Source organism: Lissotriton helveticus, chromosome 1_1 (genome assembly GCF_964261635.1).
Source record: "Lissotriton helveticus chromosome 1_1, aLisHel1.1, whole genome shotgun sequence".
NCBI lineage: Eukaryota > Metazoa > Chordata > Amphibia > Caudata > Salamandridae > Lissotriton > Lissotriton helveticus.
The window spans coordinates 1,903,664,853-1,903,690,485 of NC_136057.1; the positions used below are offsets into that span (position 1 = coordinate 1,903,664,853).

General features: G+C 47.5%; 1 long non-coding RNA gene across 1 annotated transcript in view; it reads right to left on the reverse strand.

The window, feature by feature from the left end:
* Positions 1-25,633, reverse strand: part of LOC144775596 (uncharacterized) — a 348,461-nt gene that overhangs the window by 272,828 nt on the left and 50,000 nt on the right. The window contains exon 3 of the long non-coding RNA XR_013600556.1: positions 11,828-11,952. This is a non-coding gene — a long non-coding RNA (uncharacterized LOC144775596). The remainder of the gene's footprint in view (positions 1-11,827; positions 11,953-25,633) is intronic.

Consider the following 25,633-nt stretch of genomic DNA (forward strand, 5'->3'; position numbering starts at 1 on the left):
GCTATAGGGTAATGGCCATTCATACGGGACAGGGTCTCAGTCGCATGCCACTTACCTTGCCTCTCTTGGGTGGGGCGGGATGAGTCCAATCTGATGACCCCAATGCACGCCTCGGACTCCAACGTGTCCTCGACGCGGTCCTCCATGACGGTGTTTGGAGGGACTGTAGGTCCTCCCCCTCCAGTGGCTAGGGACTCTCCCAGCCTCTCGGCAACCCTCTCCTTGGCACGACCTCGGAGGTCGTACCACCTCTTCTTTAGTTCATCCAGTGACCTGTCTGCCACGCCCACGGAGTTCACTGTGGCTGCTATCCCGACCCATATTCTCCGCTTCTCCTGCTCAGGCACCCTCCTTGACTCTTTCCCAAACAGTTTGGAGTGGTCCTCTACCACCCCTTCGATGAGGTGTTCCAACTCCTGTTCGGAGAACTTCAGTTTTCTCTTGCGCCCGGTGTTGCTGGGCCCTGGCACAGCCTCCTCTGCCATTGCTGCAGTGAGATTGGGTGTGGTATTCCAAGTTTGCAGGTGTCCTTGCAGGAGCTGACTCAGTTGCTGCCTCGAGGTCTGCCTCACTTTGGTGAATGGGGGTGGGAACTGGCTGCTTCCTGGTTGTGATGTCATCACTGTGCTCGAAAAGCGACTTCCCGTTTTCCCGATCACGTGTTTTAGCGATTTCGCTATTAGCGATTTCGCTAATCCTACACGCATGTTGCCGAAAATAGCGATTAATCTGTGATTTTCGACACTCGCTAACGCTTTTTGCGGCCGCGTGCGAATCGCTTTTTTTAATCGGAAAAAATCATGAATGCCGATCTGTGATTTCTAAATTGCGATTCGCAGTTAATCGCAATTGGGAAATCGCAGATTCCGGTTTTCATGAATCAGGCTGTAAGTTACAGTTAGCTCGGGTAACTATAAATGCTGAATTTCACTCGTTTTGTATGAGAGAAATCTGAGTCTAAATATAATGTCCCTATAACCTATGTTTTTTCAGTGAATTTATATATGTATGTGTATACGCAAAAAATTAAAAGCACCTGTGTCTTCTGAAGCTATTACTTACTTGTGATCAAGGCATTTTTGCTGAAACCCGTCAGGGTTGGATACTATTTGCATGCAGCCACTGTTACTTTAAATAAAATGCTGCTGTCTATCTGGAACTGGGCTTTGGCACTCTTTTCTGTGTTTGGATTAGCATTACAGAATTCTCTGTCCCTGTCAGCCAAGATCGACCTGCAGGGTTGGGGGCCCGACGATGGAGGTTGTTTTGTGGAGAAAAAAAAAGATATATACATATATCTTTTTATATATATGTATATGTTTATATTACCTACTGTAAATATCTTTGACGCTGTTTGACGAATCTTCGCAAAATTTTCAAAACCAATGGGGCGCTCCGGTCAGCTCCTGTCTTGAAAGTTTAATCACTCACTTATATAGTCAGTTACGCACCTACTAAATCATCCATTCAGACACTCATACTCCCACTCAATCTTCAATACACCTTGGCGTATATATTAGGCCTGGACGGTAAATTCCGTTCCGCTCGCGGAATTTTGGTAATTTTGCGTTCCGCGGAGAACGCGGAATTGCCAAAAATTCTGCAATCTGCGGCTTTGCAGAATTTTTTGCTTGTTCGCGCTTTCACAATGAGTGTTCGCGAAATATTTTCCCTGAGCATGCAAACAGCGTTTGTGAACAGGACAAAAGCATCGCGAACGGGTAGAACAAACAATTCCGCGTGTTCGCAGAGCTTTGCGTTGTGCAACTACGCTAATTCCGCCCACCCCTAGTATATATATATAAAGCATACTTAAACTTTTCAGAAACACATAGTCACTGGATGATGTCATCAGTGATGTCTTCAGTGATGTCACTGACCATGTCATGAGTGATGTAATATGTGATGTCATCAGCATTGCGGGGGCGCGAGTTATAGTTAGCTCAACTACTATAACGGCCTAATTTCTCTGGTTTTGAACAAGTGAAATGTCCAACTAACTTTAACATCCCTGAAACCAGTTTTTCTTAGTGAATCGATATATATCTATATGTATAAGTGTATATTGTTTATAGTTTACGTGCCTGCCAGCAGCACGTGAAGAGGACCCGTTCTACAAAGCGTCCTGCGAATGTTGGCAATTTTGCAGTTGGTTATCCGAGGAATCGGATTTTGCAGGACCGCCACAGACTCAAATCAGGCAAGCGGCCACTGTCAGGTACAGCCCGTGACTTCACGGGGAAGCAGGATCACAATATCCTAGTTTCTTGGCCTGGTCAAACTTTGGAGATGGGGCTGGAACGTTGGGGACCCGAGGGAATGCTGGACTTTCATTCACGGGAGTTCTCCATATCTACAATACCCCCACTCCTTGCCAGGATTTACAGCCTTCATTGTAAGATCGAACTTCATGGCTCCACATACGGTACTTACCAGTTTACTGCATCATGGGAACTGCAGTCCTACAATATCGAACTGCAGCTGAAACCGTTTAGTAGGCGGAGCTAGCTGACCTCTTCTGATTGGGAGGACCTGAGAATATCAAGGATGTACGGAGGAGTGTTCCCAGTCAAAGCTTGCGGCATCTGAAGAAGGCAAAACGCCGAAATGCATCATGCCATACTAAGCTGTCATTAAAGCGTTCCCGAAAGCTCCCCGCTGTGTCCTATGGCTTTCTTCATGGAGGGGTCTATTTGTTTAAAGTATATATATATATACTAGCAGCCCGTCCCGACGTTGTCCGGGTATGAATTGCTGCCGGCCAGTAGTATATTGTTTTGTAGGATTTCCTTTTGATAGCATTTCTTATCTGTGACAGGCCTGTGAAACGCTCCGATTCACAGTGCACTGCTGATGCACTTAAGAGTGCGCGTTCAGTAGTGTGTGAACTCGAGTTTCCCTACTTTATTTTTCCTTGCAATATTATATAGCACGAACTCGACAACATGGCATGAGCACAATTTACATTACAGAAGAACACATTCATTTGCGGTAGGCACGGGGAGACAAAGTGATTTGCCTGGAATCACAGGATGTTGAGCTGATGCCGAGATTCGAACGTAGCTCCCCAGCTCTAAAGTTTGCAATTCTAGAACTTGTGGCGGGAGGTGTGTCTAAAAGTGTATGTCGGTGCTGGCCATCAATGAGAGAGACATGTGCATTTTTCAAATGGGTGGTGAAAAAATATGAGTATTTTGCTAGAGATGTGGGCCGCCGTGCCACCAATGTACTTACCGTGGGAGGGTAAACACCCATTATTCCGCAACTTTCTTTCCGCATACCATCACTCCGCATACTTTCATTACGAAAGTACCATGACTCCGCAATGCCATTATAACGCATGGCATTACATTTTATATGCTTTTACCACGCATACATTTACAACGAAATTCGTTGTAAATGCATGAATGGTAAAAGCATGTTTTTTTTAAATGTTTGGATAAGGTAAGTATGGGTATAGGGGTATATGTTTTGGGGTACTGAGGTATATGTTTTGGGGTGTTTGGGTATTTTAAGGGTTCAGATATAGTTTTGGGTTATGGGGTACAGGGGTAGTTTTAGGGTTTATGGATAGGTATGGGTTTTGGGGTACAGGGGTATTTTTAGGGTTCAGGGCTAGGTTTGGGTTTTGGGATGTAGGGGTATTTTTAGGGTTCAGGGGTAGGTTTGAGTTTTTAGGGTACAGGGGTATTTTAAGGGTTCAGGGCTAGGTTTGGGTTTTGGGGTACAGGGGTATTTTTAGGGTTCAGGGCTAGGTTTGGGTTTTGGGGTACAGGGGTATTTTAGGGTTCAGGGGTAGGTTTGGGTTTTGGGGTACAGGGTTATTTTTAGGGTTCAGGGCTAGGTTTGGGTTTTGGGGTACAGGGGTATTTTTAGGGTTCAGGGGTAGGTTTGGGTTTTGGGGTACAGGGGTATTTTAAGGGTTCAGGGCTAGGTTTAGGTTTTGGGGTACAGGGCATTTTAAGGGTTCAGGGCTAGGTTTGGGTTTTGGGGTACAGTGGTATTTTTAGGGTTCAGGGCTAGGTTTGGGTTTTGGGGTACAGGGTTATTTTTAGGGTTCAGGGCTAGGTTTGGGTTTTGGGGTACAGGGGTATTTTTAGGGTTCAGGGGTAGGTTTGGGTTTTGAGGTACAGGGGTATTTATAGGGTTCAGGGCTAGGTTTGGGTTTTGGGGTACAGGGTATATTTATAGGGTTAAGATGGGTTAGTGTTTAAGGGTGTTGGGATATTTTAAGGAGTAAGGGTGGGTTATGATTATGGGGTGGAGGGGTATTTAAAGGGAGCAGGGTGGGATTAGCACACGATATGAGACATGGCATGAAGGGCGGAACGCACCACACGCCCCCGGCGTTTGTCACGCCCCCAGCACACGCCCACAGCACAACGCAGACACGCCCACAAGGGACTACTTTGCTGGCACGGTTCTTTTACCTTTTAAATGTATATGGTGGGCGTCTGAATAGCCTATGTCCTTCTGCTGCAACTGCCCTTTCCGACGATGTATTGGGTGTTGTGATTGGTGCTGTGGTTCCTGAGATTACCCACCTCAAAGGTTTGGGCTCTCTCTTTATTATATTAGTATGGATATATATATACAGCAATCCCGCTTCTCTTGTAATGAAACAGGCACCGACATGCTGAAAGTATATTCACAAGTTTACTGGAAACAGACGGCTCTGGTGGGTTTCAGTGGACGGACCACCTTGTTCACATACTTCGGCGCCATTGAGAAAAGTGTTTATATAATTTTGCAAGGCGACTATGTCGATGATATGGACATAAAAGAAACACGAATCAAATACTCTACAAGCATGTTAATGTCACATTGCAAGTAAGTGTATCAGTATACATGCAAAACTAGTAAATGGCAGAGGATATAAAACCAAAATTAATAGGTTGTAAACCACATACATAATACAAAACCATAAGTATGGGAATAGAGTAAATTTATAAGTATATACGCCGTATTGTGAGCAGCCAGCTTGATTTCAACATATAGCACAGGGGATTTAAATTCATAACAAAGTTTGCACTATCCTATGCCCCCTCTCTACTGGTGTAACAGTCTCCTAAAATAGTTACTAAATTGAAGCAATATATATCTGAGTAGAAGGACAGGGGCAAATAGACAAATACAAACACATCCCCTATATCAGGGCCATGTGGACTTACTATCCACTTATCTCAATCCCTAATAAATTATTGTATATAAAATAGTGGGATTATTCACACCTGCAGCCCTTTGTACCCCTCCATATCTGAGTTCCTTAAAAATAACAAAAACACACCATATTGGGACATAATGTCAGATCTAAAATCCAATGCCTATTAACAATGACAGAACGTGAAAATAAATTAAATTAAAACTACTCTGCACCTAAAAGGCTATTCGAGAGCGGGTGTAGATTATAACTAAAGATGCGATAGCAACTCTTCCCCCGAGTTTAGGCCATACGGGATTTGGCTGTTCAGTATATAACAGGATTCCAACCTCCTTAGTTGCAGCTCCCTACTGCCACTTCTCGGATTTTTGGGAATGGCGTTTATCACATTATACAGCAGATCTTTAGCTGTTCCTTGGTGGTATTCATGGATGTGCCTCGCCACTGGGTAGCTCTAGTCATCATTGGTTATGGCCCTAAGGTGGTGCAAGATCCTCACGTGGACCGTATGTATATATATCATGTGATCAAGGCAGGGATCTGCCGAAACGTGTCATGGCGACTTGATAGTGTGCTGACAAAATAATAAACAAGCACCAAACCTGGGTCTACTCTCGTTTTTTTTCTTGGAAGTGAAGAAATTGAAGGCGAAGACCTTGCGTATATATCTATATTTATATCAATATATATAATAATTATCAGTAGCTCCAAATAATTCAAGCATTCTACCCATTACTTTATTGTGTACAGAAATATTAAAGCCAGAACATCAACTCCCAAATACTGGGAAAGTAAGTACACATAGGTAGATACCGATTTACCATTTCTAATTCCAAAACTATGGGCCTCATTACGATGTTTTTTGGAAATTAAACCGCCCGACTCCTTATCGGATTTGGTTCTGGCCTCTCGTGGTCAGCGGTTCTGCCCAACCGATTATGATGCTTCTGAACTCAGTTCGGAACGACTCCCATTGATTTAAATGGGAGTCTGTGTTCTGACCGACAACACAGGTTCCCATGGTGAAAATGGGTGTCTGCGGAAAACCTTGCACCCTGTCGCGGGCACCTCATGGTGCCTGTCAAACTGTGCATGGTTTTACAGGGGAGTCCCTTGGTTACCCCCTTGACAGCAAACTTGAGGACTGGGGCCCCCAAAGTCAGTTTACGATAGCCTTTTTCTGTCAGACAGTCCGAGTATGAAAAGCTGTTGGAATCGGTCGGTCGGAGACGCTGCCCATTGAGCTGTACGAATCGACTCTGACTGACTCAGATTCTCTGAATGCTGGTCGGAACTGATTCGGAATGACCGAACGTTTCCCCTTCCGACTGCGAGCATTGTAATCGGTCGGTTGAAATTGTTTCTGACCGAGTCGGGGGGATGGGTTCCGACAGTGTCTAGGGGAATCCGACTGTCAGTCGGAGGCTTTCCGACCGACATCGTAATCAGGCCCTATGTACCTAGATCGAAAATTAGTGTGTGTGTATGTTTGTATATATACATTTTTTTTTTTGCATAGTCACATTGAAGTGCAAAATGAAATGGATCAGCACGATATAAAACTAATACCTTAAACACTATAACAAAGTGTCCCTAAAGGGACTGTGCATGTTTATTTATTTCTTATTTATTTAGTATTTTATAGAGCGCGAACCAGGCCTGTGAGGGTATCAGAGCGCTTTACAGTAGTATCAGATGGGATACAGAACAAAGGGGGGAGGAGAGCCCAGGGATAGGGAAACAAATAGAAACAGTATATGGCAAAACAAACAGTCATTATATCCGACTACTATAAGGGATAGGAGCAAAAATGATGCAATAAACTATAAAAGCAGTCTCATCACCCTGAAGGATTGTTCAGAAGTGCAGGGTGGGTAATATAGGGGGAGGCAGCTAAGGAATAGTGCATTGACGATAGGTAAAGTCAGGTTGAGGGGGTGATTGTAGCGTGAGCTTTAGGAGAGGAATTTGCCCATTAGGAAAGTTTTGGTCTCCTTTTTTAAGTGAGCTAGAGACGGTATTCTTCTAATGGCGGGTGGTAGTGAGTTCCATATTCTTGGGGCGGCCCCAGAGAAAGCCCAATTGTATGTTCTTTTTTTCTTGAAGCGTGCAGGTTGGAGCAAAAGGGCTCTGGCAGACCCGGAGTTTCTGATTCCTCCGGATAACACAAGTTTCTGTGTGAGAAAAGCAGGGGACTTGGAATAGAGAGACTTGTGGGTGATGCAAGCCAGTTTGAATTGAAATCTGGCCTCAAGAGGAAGCCAATTCAGAGCTTTAAGGTGGGGCGAGATGTTGTCGAACTTCTTAGAGCCAGTTAGAAGTCTGGCGGCGGCATTGAGGCAGGCTTTCAAGGGTGCCAGAGAGATCTTGGGTAGGCCTGCGAGGGTGGAGTAACCATATTCTAGTCGAGATATGACTAAGGCCTGGATAGCCGATTTTAGATCAGGGGGGTCGAGGAAAGGTTTCAAGTTTCGTAGGTAGTTCAGGTGAAATCTGGGGGTTTTACCCATCGTGTTGATATGGCCCTCATGTTCAGGTTGCGGTCTAAGGTAATTCCCAGGGATTTAGCAGAGTCCACAAAGGTAGGAGAGCAGTTTAGCGCTGTGATAGCCTTGGTCCAAACTTGAATGTCTATCCTGGCGTTGGGTGGAGAGATTAAGAGGAACTCTGCTTTTTTGGCATTGAGTTTAAGCTGGTTAGATGTGAGCCGGTGAACAGTTAGTTTCAAGGCCTCATTTAGGGAACGGATATCCTCTGGAGAAGAGATATTGATGTAGAGCTGTGTGTCTTCGGTATAGATGTGGTAGGAGATATTGGCACTGCACAGCACCTCTGAGAGCGGTTCGAGGTACAGATTGAAGAGGGTAGGGGATAAGGTTGATCCTTGGGGGACTCCAACTGTGATCGGAGAGGAAGTGGATAGGTTGCCGTTGATCAGGACTCTCTGTGAGCGGTTCTGGAGGAAGGATCGGAACCAAGCCAGAATGGTGCCATCCAGGCCCATCCTAAATTTGAGGCAATTCAGGAGAATTCCGTGGTTAACCGTGTCAAAGGCCGAGGATAGGTCAAGGAGGATCAAGAGACAGGTTTTGCCTTGGTCAAGGGCTTGAAGGGCACCATCCACAATGTAGAGGAGTGTGGTTTCCGTGCTGTGCCCAGGTCTGAAACCAGATTGCAAGTCATCTAGAAGGTGGAAGTTGGAGATGTGTTGGCTAAGCTGTCGCTGTACACATTTTCCAGCACTTTTGCTAGGAGAGGGATGTTAGAGATAGGTCTGTAATTGTCAGGAGAGGCAGGATCTAAAGTGTTTTTTTAGAATGGGACCACCTGGCCGGCTTTGAGAGAGTCAGGAATCGATCCCTGTAGGTGAGAGGAGTGGATTGTAGTCGTCCAAGAAGGGATTATAGCCTGAGAAACAGAGGCAAGGCAGTTTGAAGGGAGAGGGTCGTTGAAGTGATTGTTGGGGCTTAAGGAGGAAAGAATTTTTGAGATCGAGTGTTCATCATAGACTTTGAAGTTGGACCATAACGCTTGGTTTTTGGGGGAGGTCTGGGAGGGCAGCTCTGAGTAGGTAGGAAGAACCGGAGGGGTTTGGGAATAGGTAACAGATATGAGTTCCTTTTCTAGGGCAGAGATTTTATCACAGAAGAAGGAGGAGTATTGCTCGCATGGGATTGTAGAAATAGGGGTTTCTTTAGATGATTTAGCAAGTTTGTTTGATTGGTGTTTGACCAACTCGAATAATTTGCAAGGTCTATTCTTAGCATTATCCATTTCAGCTCTGAAGAATTCTTTTTTAGAAGTGATGATTTTTTTGTTGTAGGCGTTTCTGGCCAGACGGAGAAGTTTAAGATGGTCTGTGGAAGGGTGCTTTTTCCAGTTCTGTTCTGTTTGTCGTAGGGACCTCCTCTCATTGTTAAGGGATCTGTTGAACCAAGGGTTACTGTCTTTGATCTGTGTTCTTTTCATTGTTAGCGGGGCAAGGTCATCGATTATATTGGCTATTGTTGTGGAATAATGTTCGGTGAGGTTGTCGACCGTGGTGATATGGGGGGAGGTCAGTTGCACAGCGGGCAGCCAATTTATCGATGATCAAGGTTCTTGGTGTCCCTGATCCATCTTTTGGGGATCACCGGTTGCAGTGTCCATGTCTTGTGAGTGCCAGGAAGACAGAAGGTGATAGCGTGGTGGTCAGACCAGTCGCAGGGAAATATGGAAATGAGTTTTGAGATGATCCAGTCTAGAATGCCCCCTTTTGAGTGAGTAGGGAGGGGGCAGGCTTGGGTAAGGGCTTGGTCAGCCAGGAAGTCTCTGATGGCGTTGACCTACGTGTCCTTGGGGTCGTTCGAGTGCAAGTTGAAGCCGCCAAGAAAGATGTCATTGGCGTTCTGAGAGGCCTTGGCTGTGATGATTTCCATGAGGTAGTCGGTGAAGGTGTCATTCTTGCCTGGGGGGGTGGTAAAAGATGTGCAGTCTGCACTGAAGGGAGGTGTTGTTGCAGACAGATAGGTCAAGATATTCGCAGGAATCAGTAGGTTCGGCCAGAAGTTCAGTGATAAGGAGGTTGGAGCGGAAGATGCAGGCAATGCCACCCCCTTTTTTTGTGATTGCCTGTCCAACCTTACGATGAGATAGTTGGGCGGGACTAGAAGGTCTAGGCGGGGTGAAGAGGATTCATTTAGCTAGGATTTCGTCAAGATCGCTACGTCTGTGTTTAGGTTCAGGATGAGATTGGCGACATCGGCGGCATGCTTTATCGCAGAGCGACAGTTGATAAGGAGACCGGATAGAGAGGGACGGTATGCGATCATGACTAGTGTCAGAGGTTGGGACAAGCGCTAGGTTACTGTTGACTATTCCTCTGTTGCAGAGAGTGACTGATCTATAGGGATTGATTGCAACCGTGCATATAGGTTGATCTTTCTTTGGGTCAGAGGGGCATGGGTGTTCATAGCTAATGAGGAGGTCAGAAATGTCATCCTCCGAGAGTTCCATAGTGCTAGTCGTAGCAGGGGTAGGTTTGTAGGATAGGAGGAGGGCCTGTATTTCTTCCTCTGCGAGGTAGCAGGGCTGCCTGTGAGGGCGCAGGTGTCTCAGGGGTAGTGGGAATGGGTGGAGAAGGGGCTTGGAGTAGGATGTGGGGTGGTAGAGTTCTGTGAGAGCCTGATCTTCGAGAGAGTAAGCTCGGAGAGGTGCAGGTTTTTGAGGTCAGTGAAGAACTTGTGGATACTCAAGGTTAATTCAGTGGCTTTGCGGTGGAGAGTGTCCAAATCCCTAAAAGAGGGGTGCTCTTGCGGGCAGGGGGTCGGCGGTGAGGGAACGGACTTGGTGGAGAGTGCAGTGGGCTTAGAAGTGTGGTTAAGATGACCAGAGTCATGAGTTCCAGTATCGCAGCGGAAGGGAGGATTTAAGGTAGAGGGTTTAGGGAGGCTACTGATGGCTTTTGAAGGTGGCCTGGTAGACAGACTATGATGTCTAGAGGGTTGGGCCAAGGAGTTGGGTGTCAGTAGGCTTAGTAGTGTGGCTAAGATGACCAGAGTATGAATTCCAGTATCCCCACGGTTAGGTGGATTTGAGGTTTAGGGATTAGGTTTAGTAGTGTGGCTAAAACGACCAGAGTCATGAGTTCCAGTATCCCCACGGTTAGGTGGATTTGAGGTAGAGGGATTAGGCTTAGTAGTGTGGCTAAGACGACCAGAGTCATGAGTTCCAGTATCCCCACGGTAGGGTGGATTTGATTTAGAGGGTTTAGGGAGGCTACTGATGGCTTGTGTAGGTGGGCATGTAGACGGGCTAGGATGTCTAGAGGGTTGGACCAAGGGGGTGGTGTCAGAATCCGTAGAAGAGGGACGGGAATGTGGAATGGAGGTAGGGGGTAAGGGCTTGTCGGCACTGGTAGGCGCTGGATGCATAGTAGGGAGCTCTGTCGGTCTGTGTTGGGAGCCCTGTCGTGGGTTGCTGGAGAGACGGCAAGTTCCCTTGGAGGGGGAGGGCGCAGGGGGAGCGAGGATGAAGGGGGGTCGTGTACATGTTTTTTAAGGAGAGGGAAGAGGTCCACAAATTTGTTGAGGTCTTTTGGTGGAGCTTGGATCAGGATGATGCCGTTTTTGTATAGGGTAATGGTGAGGTCAGCACGCAGGTTTGCGGAAGGTGCGGTTGTGAGCTTACTGTCGTGTGGAATGTTCCTGGTATCATGTATGTTGAGGAGGTTCAAGAGTGCGTTGCCCCAGTCGGACGTTCTCCTGGAGTAGAAGATAAGGTCATTGATGATTGGGCCCTTGTCCACGGTGGATCGATGGTCAGAGACTGGGGTCTCAGGGTGCCTTTTCAGGATGGAGTGTTTAAAGGATTTAGCGGCATTTTTTTTTTTAGGTTGGAAGGGCAGATAACGGTGTAGGAGCTGTCGCCTGTGGGGGTCAGACCAGGCCCAGCCATGTTGGGAGAGTGTGGATACTCACGTCCAGGAGGACTGTTGAGAGTGGTAGGTCAAAGTCCCCAATAGGTCTGTCCTATGCGCAAGGATTGTCTAGTGTGCAATAATGCCAAGAAGAGTTGCCCCCTCTAAAGGGTGCAAAATGTAGTGAAGGTCCAGAGAGACAGGCAAAAAAAAAAAAAGAAACATTTTTTCTTTTCTTCTTTTCTTTCCCTTCCCTTCTCTCTCCTCACCTCTCCTTCTGTTCTTCTCTCTCCATCCTTCCTCTTTCTTCTCTTTCAAGATGGCATCTACTAAGGATCCCAGAGTCCTCTTTCTTAGGCCCAGGTACACTTTGAGTAGTCCTCTTTCTCTTTCCCTGAGATATGAGAAGACAGAGAGATTGATTAGTCCTCTTTCTATTCCACTGTGTGCTAGGAGCAGTCTGCTTTCCCTTGTTATGAGGAGGGTGATGCAGAGACTATTAAAAATTTGCTAACATTCGTGACAAGAATTTTCAATTCTATTAAGGACAGGAGGCGAAGATTATGCTTTCTCATTTCTTTACTGAAAAATACAACAGCCAATCAGAACACAGTAAGGAAAACAGAAACTACATTACCCATGAATACCCTGGGTAACCATAGAGAATACACGCTATAAAATGGTATCATAGAGGACAACACTTCCTCTTTCTTTGTCCATAAAACAGTTCAACAGCAAAAGGTCAAAGTCCCAACTGAACAAAGGATCCATGAAGAACATCTTCGCCTCCTGTCCTTAATAGAATTGAAAATTCTTGTCACAAATGTTAGCAAATTTTTAATTCTATGGCAGGACGGAGGCTCCGATTATGCTTGTTCAAAGCTTAGCCACCACAACAGAAGCAATATCAACAATAAGCTTGAAATAGAAGGTCTTAAACACTGAATCAGAAGACCAATCAGCGGCCTTCATGATATCATTTTATTTATTTTATTTAGGGGGTTTTATAAAGCGCTTGGTGACGCACAACGGCGTGTCCCCGCGCTGAGGAGCGGAATTTACTGAAACTTACACAAGCGGGACACCTTACTGTGCGAATAATGCAGTTTTGAGCTTGTCTCTAAAGAGTGGTTCTGATGATTCCAATCGCAACGCCGTGGGCAGCTTATTCCATCTAACAGCTGCAAGGTGCCTGAAAGATCTTCCGCCCATCCGAGCTCTGGATATCTTGGGAACGACTAGGAGTCCTGAGCCGGAAGATCTCAGGGAGCGGGACGGCTCGTAGGATGTCAGCAGCCCTTTTAGCGGGAGAGGAGACCTCCCATGGATAATCCGGTGACACGTACATAGTGCCTTGAATTCTACCCTGCTTCTAATCGGGAGCCAGTGCAAAGACCGGAGGGCCGCTATGGACGCAGCTCTTCTGGGAAGTCTGAGCACTAGTCGGGCCGCGGCATTCTGTAGAACCTGTAGACGACTCAGATTCTTCTCCAGAGTCCCTAAGTAGAGAAGATTGCCGTAGTCCATTTTTGACGTGACTAGTGCATGTACCAGGGTTTGACGGGCTCTGATGGGTAAGAACTTCAATACCTTCCTGAGACTTTTGAGAGTCCCAAAGCATGATCCAACCACCTGATTAATCTGGGGGCCAAAGGTAAGGTCGGAATCAAACCAAATGCCCAGGTTCTTTGCTTTCTGGCAAGGGATGGGTGTTGGACCTAAGCAAGGCGGCCACCATGCCGACGTCCACGCCGACTGGCCTCCCCCCACTACCAGCACTTCGGTCTTGCCTCCGTTGAGCTAGAGGCAATTGGCGGACATCCAGGCAGCAAGGTCTTGCATGCATGCTCTGAAGATGTCCGCCGAAGGACCGGGCGCTCGCGACAGGGAGATGACCAACTGCGTGTCGTCGGCATAAGACACCATTCGGAGGCCGTGACTCTCTACTAAGGTGGCGATCGGGGCAACATAAAGATTAAAAAGTGTCGGACTCAGGGACGAGCCCTGCGGCACCCCCTGATCCAGAGAGATTCGCTCCGAATAATGATCACCCTGCCTCACTTGGAAACTTCGGCCTGTAAGAAATGAGTATATCCATTTCAGCGCTGCCCCTCTCACCCCGCCTTTGTTCAGACACTGTAGCAAGATGGAGTGTGCTACAGTGTCGAACGCCGCGCTGAGGTCTAAGAGGATTAAGGCCATTGTTTGTCCCTCATCAGCCCCTTGCCTGAGGGTTTCGGTAGCCCTAAGAAGGGCAGACTCCGTAGAGTGACGAGGCCGGAACCCGAATTGGGTAGGATGAAGAAGGTTGCTTTCTTCCACAAATTTCATTAGTTGTTTATTTACCACCTTCTCCGCTACTTTAGAGAAATAAGGCAGCAAGGAGATGGGGCGGAGGTTATCTAGCTTCTCACAACTAATGTTGGGCTTCTTATGGAGGGGAAGCACCACAGCCTGTTTCCAGTCCTCAGGTATGGAGCTGGAGCGGAAGGAGATATCCATCAGGTGTCTGATGTAGGGTTCGAGTGCTTCCAGACTGTCTCCCAACCTTTTCGGGGAGGCGGGATCTCGAGGAGAGCCAGATTTGACAGATCTGCATATTTTAACTAAGTCCACCGATGAGGGGGTGGTAAAATTAATTAACAGATTTTGATCGGCTTCATCTCTTGAAGACTCTGCTGGCAGTAACGCTACAGGTGGTATATTGGGAAAAGCAGAGTAAATCTTTGACACTTTGTCCCCAAAGTAGTTGGCAATTCGATTGCATGCTGCTACTGAGTAATCTTCGCCTTGAGTGGAGGTTTTTGGGGTGGCCAGAGATTTGTATATGCTAAACAGTTCCCTGGCGGAGTTCTCTACCTCTTGGATTCTGTCGGCATAGTATGTGGCCTTCTCTGTCCGGATCTTATTGTGGTAGGTACGTCTCTTTGCGAGGTAGGCCTCTTTCATCCGGACATCATACGCCACTCTCCACTGTCTTTCTGCACGTTTGCAGTCTCTTTTGGCGCAGCGCAGCGCCTAACTAAACCAGGGAGCTGTTCTTTGTCTGTGGACACCTTTTGTTGGCCGACCCAATGGGGCTGTGCAATCGAGGGCAGCCGTGATGCGGTCATTGAGCAATTTATTTGCCGTCGCCACGTCATTGCCTCCTGGGGGACCTTCCACAGTAAGAGCCTTATTAAACTCTTGCAGGGAGAATTTTGCCCACCTGCGTCGAGAGTAATTGAGTGGGGTAGGGACGGTAGCTTTATATTTGGGCAGATAGATAATAAATGGAACATAAAAGTGATCTGTCCAGGGCAGGGGCACTGGGGGAGCAGCTAAGACATCCTCCCAGTTAGGAAATATTGGGTCTAGCAAGTGCCCATGATTGTGTGTAGGAAGCTGCCCCTTCAGCTCTAACTGTAGGGTGTGAAGTTCATCACGGAACTCCACCACTCCTTTATCTGATAAGTCTTCCAGGTGTATATTTAAGTCACCTAGCAGCAGGAATTTGTCCCTCCTGATCGCAGTTTCTGTGACGCACTCTAAAAGACTGCCTTTGAATCTGGACATAGGTCCAGGTGGGCGGTAGACTAGTAGTCCCTTTATAGTCATACTCCCATCAAACACCCGCCTCACATCCTGCCAGATTGATTGGTTCAAGTTTACAAGCCCATTGCTGTTTAAAGGCGATCGCAATTCCTCCTCCTCTGCCTACAGGTCTGTCCAGGCGCACCATCTGGTAATCGTCCGGTAAGGCCTGGACAATATCGGGATCGGAGTTTGCCTCCAACCATGTTTCAGTGATAAACAACAGATCGAGATGTTTATCGGTGAGGAGGTCATATACATTGTGCTTATGGCAGCTAAGCGACCTTGCGTTAATCAGGCCGCAGGACATTGAAGGGCAACTAGCCCTGAAATCTGCCAACACTGTACAAAAGCGGAATTGGCAGTGTTTACACCCTTCGTTTTCCCCGACCCTTATGCTATGGTGGCAAGGAGTGCATGTATAAGAGGAGAAACTTACTAAATCACTCCTACTCCAGGTGATTCTGCCATTAGTGCCAGGGGTTGGGGCCCTGGGCCGTGTCCGGTCGCGGACGGGCGCAGACGGGCTTGGCTTAGGCGCGGCTTCGGCGCATATCATGTGGACTGACACCCATAGAAAAAGCTTTAGAAGCCATTGCCCTCGTGCAGAATGCGCACCACAGAGGGAAACATCAATGCCAGCTTCCAGCATTAGCCAACGCACCCATCTCGCTAACGTAGCAGGAGTCACAGGTTTGAAAGGCTTTTGCAAAGCAATCAACAACTGACCATGTAAATCTTGTCTAAAAGGTGCAGTACTTACCTCATAATCTTTAATGCATTGAGCCACACACAGTGTGGAAAAGAAGGATGAGTCACGGAAGACGTATTACATTTAGTGCGTCTGGAGACAACAAAGGTAACACCCTCAGACGAGAACGTACGACCAGCAAGGTCCAAGGCTCGAAGGTCCAAGGCTCGAACATCGGAAACCCGTTTGCATGAAACCAGACACAGTAACATTGTCAATTTAGCTGAAAGTTGTTTGCGGGTCAACAAAGAGTTGGAAGGCCAGGATTCCAAAAAACGCAAAACAACAGACACATCCCATAAAGCCACATATTTAGGACAGGGAGGTTTTACCATCCAAATGCCTCTGAGCAATTTTGAAATCAAAGGATGCTCCCCAGCAGGTTTGCCATCGATAGAAACATGCCCAGCTGAAATGGCAGAACGAAAATTATTGACAGTCCTATAAGCCAGACCAGACAAAGCAATGGAGGCCACAAAATTGATAATCAAAGTGATATCCGCTGAAGCGGGATCCACCGCCCGTTGTGAACACCAATCGCACCACCGTTTCCAAGCTGACGCATAACGTTTGTGTGTGTTGGGGGCCCAAGCCTCGCTGATACACTTGGCAGCGTCGTTAGATAAGCCTGGGATTTGCCAGCGTCCCCCGAAATCCTCCACGCCACCAGATGGAGTTGACCCGACAGAACAAGGGGGTGAGGTTCGAGAAGAGGGTCCAGCAACAGGTTCCACCTGTGGGGAAGAAGGAGCGGCGTCGAACAACTCATCTCCAGAAGAACTGGAAAACAAGCCTGAGCCCTCCAAAGAGGAGTGATCAGAATGAGCTCCGACTGAAAGAGTTTCGTGCGGGCCAAGACTCTGGGAATCATCACAAAAGGGGGGAAGGCCTAACATAGGAGAGGAGGCCAGGCCTGGAGAAATGCATCCGTGGCCAGAGCCTCCGGATCAGGACGCCAACTGTAAAACTGGGGAAGTTGTTTGTTGAGGCGAGAGGCAAACAGATCGATGTGACAACGCCCCCAAATACGAGACAGAGCCCGGAAGGCACGAGGATGAAGCCTCCAATCGCTGAAGTCTTTCATATGGCGAGAGTTCCAATCGGCTATTCGATTGTCGCGACCCGGAAGGTACTCTACAATAACAGTGATCTGACGTTGCAGCCGAAGATGCCAGAAATCTTTCGCAATCTCCACCAGAAGTTTGGACCTGGTCCCCCCCAACTTGTTGACATACCGGACCGCTGAGACATTGTCCATGCGGAGGAGTATGCAACAATTCATCGCTTGCGGGGCCAGTCAACGAATCGCAAAAGAGCCTGCCAGCAGCTCCAGGCAATTGATGTGAAGAGACAATTCCTTCTGGGACCAACGACCCCCCCCGTCGAGACCAGGCCGCACCGGGCTCCCCAACCCCACAGACTGGCATTGGACTCTATCACCACATCTGGGGATTTCCCGAACAGAGCACGGCCGTTCCAAGATTCCATGTGCTCCAGCCACCATAACATCTCCCATCTCGCATCCTCCATCAGAGGAACGTGATCCGAATAACTGAGGCCCTTCTGGAGATGCCTGATCTTGAGATGTTGAAGAGCACGATAATGCAACGGACCTGGGAAGAACGCTTGGATCGAAGAGGACAGCAGACCTACAATCCGAGCCACGGATCTCAAAGAAACACTCTGTCTGGACAAGACCAACCTCAATTCCCTCTTGATGGATCTGATCTTCTGACCAGGCAAGAGGAGTTGACAGGAGACCGAGTCGATCCGAAAACCGAGGAAGTCCATTGACTGAGAGGGAACGAAAGCAGACTTCAGAAGATTCACTAGAAACCCTAGTGATTGTAACAGATCTATAGACCAATTCAAATGAGTCTGTAAGAGAAGAGGGCATTGCGCCATGATGAGAATATCGTAGAGATACACAATCAGGCGAACCATGCGGGCTTGCAAGGACTCCATCACCGGCCGCAGAAGTTTCGTGAAGCACCACGGAGCGGACGAGAGGCCGAAGGGGAGAACAGTGTACTAGTACCAAGTCTCACGCCACTGGAACTGGAGGAATCGCCGATGAGGGCCATGAATCGGAACCGACAGATAAGCATCTTTCAGGTCTAGACGGACCATCCAGTCCCCTGCCTGGAGAAACGCATCCGTGGCCAGAGCCTCCGGATCAGGACGGCAACTGTAAAACTGGGGAAGTTGTTTGTTGAGGCAAGAGGCAAACAGATCGATGTGACAACGCCCCCAAATCCAGGACAGAGCCCGGAAGGCACGAGGATCAAGCCTCCAATCGCTGAAGTCTTTCAGATGGCGAGAGTTCCAATCGGCTATTTGATTGTCGCGACCCGGAAGGTACTCTGCAATAACAGTGATCTGACGTTGCAGACAAAGATGCCAGAAATCTTTCGCAATCTCCGCCAGAAGTTTGGACCTGGTCCCCCCCAACTTGTTGACATACCGGACCGCTGAGACATTATCCATGCGGAGGAGTATGCAACAATTCGTCGCTTGCGGGGCCAGACAACGAATCGCAAAAGAGCCTGCCAGCAGCTCCAGGCAATTGATGTGAAGAGACAATTCCTTCTGGGACCAACGACCCCCCATCGAGACCGGGCCGCACCAGGCTCCTCAACCCCTCAAGACTGGCATCGGACTCTAGCACCACATCTGGGGATTTCCCGAACAGAGCACGGCCGTTCCAAGATTCCATGTGCTCCAGCCACCATAACATCTACCATCTCGCATCCTCCGTCAGAGGAACGTGATCCGAATAACTGAGGCCCTTCTGGAGATGCCTGATCTTGAGACGTTGAAGAACACGATAATGCAACGGACCTGGGAAGATCGCTTGGATTGAAGAGAACAGCAGACCTACAATCCGAGCCACCGATCTCAAAGAAACACTCTGTCTGGACAAGACCAACCTCAATTCCCTCTTGATGGATCTGATCTTCTGACCGGGCAAGAGGAGTTGACAGGAGACCAAGTCGATCCGAAAACCTAGGAAGTCCATTGACTGAGAGGGAACGAAAGCGGACTTCAGAGGATTCACTAGAAACCCTAGTGATTGTAACAGATCTATCGATCAATTCAAATGAGTCTGTAAGAGAAGAGGGCATTGTGCCATGATGAGAATATCGTCGAGATACACAATCAGGCGAACCCCGCGGGCTTGCAAGGACTCCATCACCGGCCGCAGAAGCTTCGTGAAGCACCACGGAGCGAACGAGAGGCCGAAGGGGAGAACAGTGTACTCGTACCAAGTCTCGAGCCACTGGAACTGGAGGAATCGCCGATGAGGGCCGTGAATCGGAACCGACAGATAAGCATCTTTCAGGTCTAGACGGACTATCCAGTCCCCTTAGAAGATGGATGCCCTCCATCTTGAAATGATGGTACACTACTCCGCCATTGAACTCTTTTAGATTGAGGACCAACCAAGAACCGCCTCCCTTTTTTTTAACCAGAAAAACATTGCTCACGAAACCTTGTGGGTGAAGAGATGTCTGTACTATGGCCCCTTTGGCCAAAAGAGACTCGATTTCTGTGGAAATGAACTCCTGATCTTGTTGGGAAAAAACAAGGGGCATAGGCAGGTGGCGTTGGAGGGGGTGACTGTAGAATTCTATTCTGTAACCCTGCACCGTCTCCAACACCCAGGCATCGCTCGAGATCAATTGCCAATTGTGGAGAAAAAAACGTAACCTGCCCCCCAAGACAACCTCCGAGGCTAGAATCAAACTCACCTGAGTTAGAGGAGTCATGACGACCTCCTTGGTTTCCACCGTAGCCTCCTTTCTTAAACTGTCCTCCCCCCTTGCGGGAGGGATAGAAGTTGGACTTGTTGGAGTTGTAGGAATTCTGTCCACCACCTCTCTGGGACTGAGAACCACGCTGATTTTGCTGGTTGGAACCCCGGCCGAACAAACGTCCCCGTCGCCCGGCCCTTCTAAAAACCAGGCGGAAGGCCCGCCTAAGGGAAGACTGCGCTTTGTCAAGCCCACTGAAAGTGGCCACAAATGTAGTTAATTCCTTGAGGAAAGGATGCCCAAACAACAAACCCTGAGCCAGAGATCCGGATTCAGAGGAGGCCAAATCTGTGAGTTTGGGGTCAAGCTTGAGTAGAATTGAGCGACGGCGCTCACAGGAAATCGCACAATTCGCATTACCTAGCAGACAGATGGCCCTCTGGGCCCATCCCACCAACTCGTCGGCGACAATGACAGCACCAGACTCTTTGGCTCGAAAGCCCAAGTCCAAAATCTTCACCAATGGACCCCAGAAGATCCAACATCTTATCCTGACAGGAACGCCAGGCTCTGTCCAACCCTTTCTTGGGATCCTTAGCATACTTTTTGAGATACGTCACCATGGTCGGATCTACCTCAGGAGTATCAGCCAGCTTGTCAAAAAGGTCCGGACGCGGACATTCCGACCGCAGTCGGGCCCGTACATCCTTTTCGAACGGCTGGCGAATATGAGTCTGCACATATTCAGCCACCTCAAGAGAGGGAAACCAAGAAGATGAATTGGGGTGGATTATGTCCGAAGGGTCAAAAATAAGCAGCTGGGGAGTGGAAGGAGCGTCCACAAAATGCTCCTTATGTGCCTTTTTGGAAGGAGGAGGATTCACCGGACTAGAGGAAGAACAATCGGAAGTGGTATCCCCACCATCAGCCGGAGAGTCAGGTGACGAGCGTACAGACTTGGAAGACCTAACAGAAGTCTTCGCAGAAGACAGGGACTTAGCCAACTTAGCGAAATCCAAATGATGCGGTTTCTTGGGAGATTTCTTAGAGCGTCCTGAAGACAGAGGCAACCAACTCTGTTGCGTCGCATACTCCGAAAGATGCCGCTTCCACAGAGGGCTCCTCATCATAGTAATAGCCTTCTTCCTCGTAATAATCTCCCATGATACATACAACAAGTGTTAAATTTGCCCACTTGAGGAAGGAAAACAATATCAACAGCCAAAAGGCAAATTCAGAGGGAGTGGAACCCCAAAGCAAGCCAGGCAATATGCAGGTAAAACCTCACAGCACAAAACCAAATTTCAAAAGTGGAGGGAGGGCTTGCTGCACAGAAGCCACTCTAGGCAAAGCCTATGCTCTATTATACAGCCCCAATAATTTTATGTAGAAGGGAGTAGGCGAGGGCACGAAGCTACCAGGAAGTGGGCTCGAGCTGACTGGAAAACGCTGCTCCGGCGTGTGAAGCTCCGTGTAGAACACGGAGCAAAAAGTAAACAAAGCTTCCGCGCATGCTCGTAGCCGCCTGAACCCAAGAGGGGGACGCCCGAGCTACGCGCGCAGTCCCTCGCCCCCAAACTCCCACTCCACAAAAGACAGGCACGGGCACCACACGCCCGAAACCGGGGAGGCGAACACACGCTCCCTGCACCGGCGGCCGAGCAATACAACCGCCAAAGGCACAACGAGCCGAAGCCCAGACAAGAACCGAAGGCAAAAGCGGCAGATAAAGCCAAAGCGCGGCGCGCACAGTAGGTAATGCAAGCGAAGCAACAATGTAACAAGTACAACCCAATAAATAATGAGTAAGGAGAAAAAAGCAAAGAAAGAGGAAGTGTTGTCCTCTATGATACCTTTTATAGCGTGTATTCTCTATGGTTACCCAGGGTATTCATTGGTAATGTAGTTTCTGTTTTCTTTACTGTGTTCTGATTGGCTGCTGTATTTTTCAGTAAAGAAATGAGAAAGCATAATTGGAGCCTCCGCCCTGCCATAGAATTACAGGCTCTCCGGAGAGTGTGAAGTCAATAATACAGCATTGAGGGACTCTTAATTAAGATGGCTGACCCGGTCCTCGGAAGCTTGTTTCCGGTCCAGGGAAGACATGGCTTGGCGGTTCGGGCTGGACTGTTCCCATGAGGCACAGGGTCAGACTGATTTGCATATAGCCATGTCTGAACTGGGGTGGCAGAGTGGGCTAAAGAACGGTGATGGATTAAACCCAGATCTTTTGACTGGGTGTGAGTGCTTGATTGATTCAGGTGCTCTGTCCATCACCACCCCCTTTTGTACCGCTCTTGGCCGCCATAAGTGTGGCAGGGTATGCTCAGACGTGAGTCCCTTGCTCACTTTGCCACTGGATTCAAGCAAGCCGGGCTGAAGACGGCTGGAATGCCAGAAACCGGTCCTCGGAAGCTTGTTTCCGGTCCAGGGAAGACATGGCTTGGCGGTTCGGGCTGGACTGTTCCCATGAGGCACAGGGTCAGACTGATTTGCATATAGCCATGTCTGAACTGGGGTGGCAGAGTGGGCTAAAGAACGGTGATGGATTAAACCCAGATCTTTTGACTGGGTGTGAGTGCTTGATTGATTCAGGTGCTCTGTCCATCACCACCCCCTTTTGTACCGGACTGGCTCAGGGGCGCCATGTTGGGGCCAGGCTGCACGATGCTGATGGTACAGGGAAAATGTTGAATTGAAAGCTATTCTTCAGCCGCAAGGAGACCGGAGCGAGAACACACAACCGTGGTCGGGACGCCAGCCGGCACCTGCGGGAAGAGGACCGGAGCGTATTGAAGTGACCCCAGCGCAGAGATCATTAAGTGGCAGCACACACCTCGGGAACGAGATAAAGGTGTTCCTGTCAAGCTGCGTTCACTGAACCAATCTTTGTTAACACTAGGATGACCAACCTTCCGAAAATTTCACGGACAGTCCGTAAATTGGACCTCACGTCCGTTGTCCGTGAGGATCCTTTTAACGGACGCCGTTTGTCCGTAATTTTGGCCATCACAGGGAGCAGCACTGCTCCCTGCGAGAAGCCTCGAGCCCCTTGATGCTGGCGCCTCGCACTCCTCCTCGGAGCACTAGAGCAGCCCCACCCGCCCATTGTCATCCTGTAAGGGGCTGATGATTGCCACATACAGAATGACAATGGGCGAGTCTGAAGTGTTACCGCATGCGGTGGGCCTCCTCCTGCCTCGGTCTAGGACAGCGCATTTTGTTAGATGGAAGGAATGTGCAAACACGCACAGGCTGCTGCAGAATCCAGTTCATTCACAGAAGCTGGTGAAAAAGTTGAAAAGAAGGGGCCCGGGCTAGAGTTCTTTCAGTCTCATCATTTTAGCAAAGTGCTGTTTAAATATTATATTGAACAAAGCCATGATTGCTGCATTTTTATTTTATGCATCTAACAACCACTGACAAAGCCAATACTTCTGGCTTGTTTTAGGTGTAACGTTACTTGTGTTATTTAGCTGGATACAATGACAGAAGAGGCAAAATACCAGTCCGGTGGCACACTATGCACTGCAAAGATTTTTAGCTTAGTTGTTTTAAGCCACCCGCCCTTAATTACATCAAACACCCCCTTTTGAGAGACGCCCCCCCCCGTCTTTTTTCATCCCGCTTAAAGCCCTGGAAACAACACCATATCACAGTAGCCTCAAGTCCTAGCGCTGCATCATGCATGACTCATGCCTTCCACTTTTTCAGATTGCCTATGTGCAGGGGCATAGTGAACCCTCCGCCACCCCACCCCACCCCTTGCTTTAGGAACTACAGCAAGGGTGACATTTTTGATGGGCCTCTTCTGTCTGGAACTCTGCAGATGAAGGCTCAGCTCATAATTAATATGAAACGGTTGGCGAGTGAGTAAGTGAAGGGATGGATGGATGGATTGGTGAATGGATGATTGAAAAGGTGAATAGATGGATAATGGGCCAAAGGATGGATGGATGAGTGAAAGGGTGGATGATCGGTGAGTGAATGGGTGGATGGATGAGTGAAACGATGGATTAGTGATAGGGTCAATGGGTGGATTCACAAATGGATGAGTAGATGGATAAGTGGGTGGGTGGATGGATGGAAGGAAGGCTAAGTGAAAGGGTCGATGGAGAGAGAAAGGGAGGATGGATTGATGACTGAAAAGGTGAATGGGTGAAAGGATGAGTGACTGGATGGATGAGTAAGTGAAAGGATAGCTGGATGGGTGAAAGGGTAAATGGCTGGATGGAAGAGTGAATGGATTAGTGTACGGATGGATAGGGTGAAAAGGTGGAGGGATGGATGAGTGAAATGATGGCTGAAAGGATACACAATGGATAGGTTTGCAAATGGATGAATATGTTTGGATATAAATGGGATTACTTATATACTATTGCGCGACCTCCTTTGATGTGTCTGTAAAACCTACCTTTTGTCCCGAAGATTTTTCCTGAATTTTGACCCCCTGTCCTGAATTTTTGTCCTGAATTTTGACCCTTTGTCCTGAATTTTTACACTCACCGTCCTGAATTTGCACCCATGACAGTTGGTCACCCTAGTTAACACTCCCTGCGAAAACTTTTAATGTTTGTTTGAGCTTGCAAGAGTCGAGTACAAAATAAAGAAAGGCGAGTCAGTAGTCCTAGTAAGGTTTACACAGAGTACTCTGACCACTATGTTCCCTGCCTCAAAATGTTTCCATTCTGACACCAAGACAATGATTGGTACAGAGTCAAACATGTCATCTTGACACAGTACTTAGAATGACATCTGACTGTGCTTTTATTCATCCCACATGTATGGCTCTTCATACAGCGCCATTTATTGCTGAGATTTTACTAATTGCAGTTGATCTAACAAGAGGCTAAAAGCTGTTCGACACTGAAAAGCAACAAGTTGGACTTATACCTAGATGAGGCTTATTCTTGCTTTGAATATTTTTGGGGGGTCTTCTACTACAACATAGTTGAAATACCGACTTGCAAAAAATATTGCACCCACTATTTCTACCGTATCAGTACATCGAAAAATCTGGGTAATGACACAAACTTTGCAGTTCGCTATGTGTCTCTCCATCGCATTTAATGTACTCATGTATTCGTTTGCACATTTCTCATTTATAAATGCATGCTACTTTAGTTACAATGGTCGATGTTTATCAAATGATTTTTGCTTTATTATGGGTTGATAGTGCATCAACTGTTCATTTAGCCTGTATTATTGTAAAATATAATATGTAACAGATTTTAGTGAATGTGCAACAGAATTATTATGCTAAGTATTGCATTCTACGTCATTATTAGTAAGATCTAGCGTTTTCATAAGTATCAGAAAAGGTTAAGTCTGATATAGTCACATTTTCAGGGAGAGATAGCTTTAGCTTTCCTTGGGAGCTTTATTCGAGTGGTGGTTTGTAATCTTATTCACTGAAGGCCACAGGCTGTCTGTCATAGCTAGGCCTTATCTATGTTTCTCTCAGCCTGAGAATACCATAATAGAAACATACTGCAACCTTCTCAAGGCACTGCAGCTGATTGGAAACAACTCTGTTATTCAAGGAATATTTGTAGGTCAGAGGCCACCTAAGAAAGTTAGATAGGCACTTTAATGCTAAGAAGGTTTAGTTACTGGCGGAAAAGGGAGGAGTTTCAATGTAGACTGAGTTTCACCATTAAATTCGTTGTTTCAATCAACACCACCACTAATATTTAAATTAATTTAATATATTGTTTAATACCCTGTTTTGTTTGTCACTATTATGTTTTTTTATTAGAATAGTTATATTTATTCATGTAATCTGCACTCGATTAGGGCATTAATTTTTAATACAGTCGTTAAAATGTATATTGTGTATTTCTGTGTGTGTCCATCGATGAGGAAAGAGGCTTACTGACAATACAAATAATCCTCCAATCGCACAGGGCTGATCGTCAGACAGACTATCCTGAAGTACTATGTGGAAGATTCATCTGCTAAAGTTGATCAGATTCTATGGCTTAGTTTGAGAAACT